We start from the raw sequence: 5,521 nt of genomic DNA, 5'->3' as shown, positions 1-5,521 counted from the left end.
TTTTTGGATTGGCTCAATACTAGTGTATAGAAATACAATTGATGTTTATATATTGATGTAGAATTCTGCAAATTTTCTAAACTTATTAGTTCTGATAATTTATTAGTGGACCCCTTAGAGTTTTCTATATAAAAGACTGTGTCATCTGTGGATAAACATGTTTTTCTTTCTTTCTTTCCAGTCCAGATGCCTTTTATTGCTTGTTCTTGCCTAATTGCTCTGGCTAGAACCTCTGGCACAGAGTTTCTGAGTCAGTGTTGAGTGAGCCTGTTGGTTGACTGGGAGGCTCTGCTTCAGGCTTTGGTTTGGCTGTGCTTGGCTGGGCTCAGTTGGATTCAGCTGGGCTTAGCTATCTCTTAGCACTTTATAGAGGCTCCAGAATGCAGGTCTACTCCACATGTCTCCACATTCTCTTTGAACCTGCAGCTACCAGTGACTGGTGAATCACAAGTGTGCAAGAGACTAAGCCTATACTACGAAAACACCTTTATTTTATTTATTTATTTTTTTAAAAGATTTTATTTATTTATTTGAGAGATAGAATGAGAAAGAGAGAGCACGAGAGGGGGGAGGGTCAGAGGGAGAAACAGACTCCCCGCCGAGCAGGGAGCCCGATGCGGGACTCGATCCAACGACTCCAGGATCATGACCTGAGCCGAAGGCAGTCGCTTAACCAACTGAGCCACCCAGGCACCCACAAAAACACCTTTAAAGCCTCTGCTCATATCAGTGGGACAGTAAGTACATTCTGCTCATGGGGAGAGGACATTGCAGAGGTAAATGGAAAAGGGGTGAATGTATATTTTTATTAGAGGGCAATGAATAACTGGGACAATAGGCCCAATTAAAAAAACTCTGGGCATAAAGATGGACTTAGGGACAGGTTAGAGAAAATGCCTTAGATCCATAGAGTTCTATTTTTCTGCTTATGTATTTCACCTGGGCAGGTTTTTTCAGACCTTCTAAATAATGAAATCAGTTTATTCCTTCATTCAACCAATATTTACTGCTTTATCAGGTAACTTCCTTATAGTTCTCTCCTTATAGGTTCCAGGAGTGACTCCCTTGCCCCTTCCAGTCTAGAGGGAATAGGTTCTTGCCGTAGTCTTTGTGTGCTTCCTCACAATCTGCCCACATCTCTGTAGTGTTTTTATTAAATTCTCCTCAAATTATCCCAATTTGAGACTGTTTTTTGCCAGAACCATGACTGATACCTCTGTTAATAGTTTCCAGCTAATAATGCCAATATAATTACTAAAAATAGGACTACTCAGTATGAAGTTTATTGTACTTCTTTTTGTCCTAACAACATATCCCTCCAGGAAAATACAGCCAAAATACTGTGTTTTATACTGCATTACTTTTCTATTGCTGCCATAACATATCGCCACAAATTTAGCTTAAAATAACACAAATTTCTCATCTCACAGCTCTGCTGGTCAGAAGTCCAACTTGGTTCAGCTGGTTTCTCTGCTTCAGCTTTCACAAGGTCAAAATTGAGATGTTGGCCGGCCTCTGCTCTCTCTGGGGTCTCTGGGGAAGAAGAATCCACTTCCAACCTCATCCCGGTCGTTGAAGAAAATGGTTCCTTGTGAATATAGGACTTAGGTCCCCATTTCTTCGCCGGCTGCGGGAATGGGGCCACCGTTAGCTTCCTGAAGCCTCTATTCAGTTCGTGCGCATGCGTCTCCCCGTGTCAGCGCCCGCAAAAATAGGTTGAATCTTTGTCATGCTTGCAATCCCCTGATACCTCTTTCTGTTCCACCTCTTCTGTTTCTCTGCTTTTAAGGGTTTATGTAACTAGACTGGACCCACCAGATAATCCAGGAAAATGTCCCGATTATAAGGTCCATAATCTTCATCACACCCGCAAAGTCCCTTTTGCCATTTTAATGTAATGTCTTCAAGGTTTCAGATATTAGAGTGAGGACATCTTTGGGGGGCTGTTGTTCTGTCTACCATATATAGACATTTGAAAATTCTCCTATCCTTGTGCCATCAACTTGATATATAATTAAGATTATTTCGGTTAATTTTTTTTTAAACTTTTTGTTTCAAAGTAATTTTAGAAGAGTTGTAGAGGGAGTACAGAGGATTCCGTATTCCTTTGCGTGAGTTAGTTTTTGATTTTTAGGAATTCTTTTATAAAAAATTAGAACATTTTGCTTTGGTTTTAGTTATGCAAAGCATTTACATGGTTCCCAAATCAAAAATTATACAACCAGGAACCTTGCAAGATTTGGTTTTCATACCATCTCACCTTCCTGTTCTTTTTCTTCCTTTTAAGAACTCCTCTTTCCTCTAATCTGCCAACACTCCCCATTGCTGTTACATCCCTCAGCCTTTCTTAGCTGAGCTAATTATTCTTCAGAGGTTGTTTCCTCTTTCCTCCCACATCTTCCACCAGGAGAGGGGGAGACACAATGATGACGCCTAGTGACATCCACTGCCTAAGTAGGGCAGAGATTGGCAGAGGCTTCAGATGGGACATACAGGGTATGTCCCTGATCACCAGCCACACACCCACCTCTCCTTCAAATCACTGGATATCAATAAAGGTTATCAGAATTACTTAAATGCACCACATTTACTATACTATAAAACATCATCGGGCGCCTGGGTGGCTCAGTAGGTTAAGCGTCTGCCTTCGGCTCAGGTCATGATCCCAGGGTCCTGGGACCGAGCCCCGGCATTGGGCTCCCTGCTCAGCAGGGAGCCTGCTTCTCCCTCTGCCTCTGCTGCTCCCCCTGCTTGGCTCTCTCTCGCACTCACTCTCTCTCTCTCAAATTAATAAATAAAATCTTAAAAAGAAAACATCATCAGTAATACAACCTACCATCAGTTTAATGACATTTTGAGGAGAATAAAAAGAACAATTCCATATTAAACAAACACATGGATTATAGGATGCATCCGAGTTTCAAATGTGTAAAAAGTTCAATATAAAAATACATTTTAGAACAAGAACAAGGACTATGAACAACATAGTCCAAATCATTCTGTAGTTAAATTAGGTCCATCCTAAAAAATGGGGTTTTTTTTACGTTGACATTTTTTTCCATTTTTTTTCAAATTTATTAGGGAGATACCACAGCCTGCACCTTTCTTAGAAATACATATTATAGGGCGCCTGGGTGGCTCAGTCGTTAAGCGTCTGCCTTCGGCTCAGGTCATGATCCCAGAGCCCTGGGATCGAGCCCCGCATCGGGCTCCCTGCTCCGCGGGAAGCCTGCTTCTCCCTCTCCCACTCCCCCTGCTTGTATTCCCTCTCTCGCTGTGTCTCTCTCTGTCAAATAAATAAATAAAATCTTTAAAAAAAAAAAAAAAGAAATACATATTATATTTTCAATTAAATACAGTTGATTCTTATTATCGATGGTAGTTATTGTCCGTACCGTCTCTGCAAACACTGAATTAGTGGATTAGCAAACACTGAAGTAGGAGCCATTGCTTCTAGGAGAAATCCAGATTTAGGTTCCTCTGAGCCTTTGGTCTCAGCCCTGTAACCCATGCCCAAAAGCAGCTTCTGTAACACACGCTCTCTTCTCCCTAATGCACATCAGAGCCTATCGAGCTTAGGACATGGGACACGACCTCAGCACTACATTTGAGGGCCATTGTAAACAGTGAAAGTATCACCAAAAAGCCCAAAGATGCAAAACAGGAGGCATTAGACAGACGGTGAAAGGGACACTTTTTATTGTATAAAAGCTGAAACAGGTCGAGTGTTCCTCTGTGCTACCTTGAGAATGTGTGTACCAGGTGACCCCAATTTTTCAACACTGCATGTGTCTGCCCAATACCGTAGCAGCACTACATGTATTGATTCGGGGGTGACAAATACATTTTAGGGAAGACGCAAATTCACAAATATGGAATCCACCAACAATAATGATCGACTGTATTTGAAACACACAGAAAAGGATTAAAACAACCTGCCATGCACAATCCAGCCTTGTCAAATCTTAACATTTTGTTACATTGGCATCCTTTTTTTTTTTTTTTTTAGATTTTATTTATTTATTCATGAGAGACAGAGAGAGAGAGAGAGAGGCAGAGGGAGAAGCAGGCTCCTGCGGAGCAGGGAGCCCGATGCAGGACTCGATCCCAGGACCCTGGGATCATGACCTGAGCCGAAGGCAGACGCTTAACCATCTGAGCCACCCAGGCGCCCGGGCATCCATTTTTTTTACACACTTATTTTTTAAAGAAATAAAACATAACAGACACAGTTGAAGCCCTCTGTTATCTTCTCCTCTTTCCTAGAGGCAACCAGGATCTTGACATTGGTGTTTATCTATATACATGCCTCATATATACACCGCAGATGCAAGTACTCACCAATGATGACTGTTTTGCTTACGTTTAAGTCATATATTATGTCCTATATTTCTGCTACTTGTTTTGTTTCCCCTTAACATGTTTTTTTTTTTTTAAAGATTTTATTTATTTATTTACTTGAGAGAGAGAATGAGAGACAGAGAGCACGAGAGGGAAGAGGGTTAGAGGGAGAAGCAGACCCCCCGCTGAGCAGGGAGCCCGATGTGGGACTCGATCCGGGGACTCCAGGATCATGACCTGAGCCGAAGGCAGTCACTCAACCAACTGAGCCACCCAGGCGCCCCTCCCCTTAACATGTTTTTGAGAATTATCTGTATAGATACATATTGCTCTAGAGAATTTATTTTTCTTGGTGTATGGAATAAGTTTATCTACTCTCCTACTGATGAACATTTATTTGTTCCTAGATTTTGCTGTTTTACACAATTCTGCAAAGATTCTTGTTAATGTCTCCTTGTGTACATTTATGATTGTTTTCCAGAATGCATACGAAGGAATTGCTAGATTATTAGAAACATGCATTTTCAACTTTATTAGATATTACTAAATTGTTCTCCAGTTTACCATTCTATCAGCGGTGAATAAGAGAAGAGTGTTCTCATTGCTTCATGTTCTCACCAACATCTGCTGTTGTTAGATTTAAATTTTGTTGCCAACTTGAAGACTATGCAAGGGTATTTCATTGTGGTATTAATTTGGATTTCACTTACTAGTAGTAAGAGTGAGCGTTTTGTCAGTTGTTTATCAGCAATTTTGGTTTTCTGCTTCTGTTGAATTGTCTGATCACTATCCTTTGCCTTTTTTTCCCTAATGGACTATTGTTTTTTTTCTTTCTTATTCACATATAGGAGTTGTTTATATATTCTGGATACTAATACTTTGTCAGTTATATGAGATGCAAACATCTTACCTGCTATATGTAGTCTTTTAGGAGTCTAGGCTGACAGGGGTTCTGCCATCTTGAGTTTGTGCTCTCTGCGGGGGCCCTGGAGGTTACCATTACAGTTAGCCATAAAGGAAAAGAGCAAGGAGGACTATGCTTAAAATTTTTTATTCTTCATGTCTGGCAGTGGCATACATCACTTCCATTTATATTCCACTCTGGGGAGCACTATCATACCTGCATGCCCAACTGCAAGGGAGGCTGGGAGATCTTGTCTGATTGAGTGCCTAAAATAGG

The sequence above is a fragment of the Mirounga leonina genome, unplaced genomic scaffold, assembly GCF_011800145.1.
Source record: "Mirounga leonina isolate KUSES-001 unplaced genomic scaffold, KU_Mleo_1.0 Mir_109, whole genome shotgun sequence".
NCBI lineage: Eukaryota > Metazoa > Chordata > Mammalia > Carnivora > Phocidae > Mirounga > Mirounga leonina.
The sequence above is the reverse complement of the archived record's forward strand: the minus strand, read 5'-3'. Positions refer to the sequence as shown.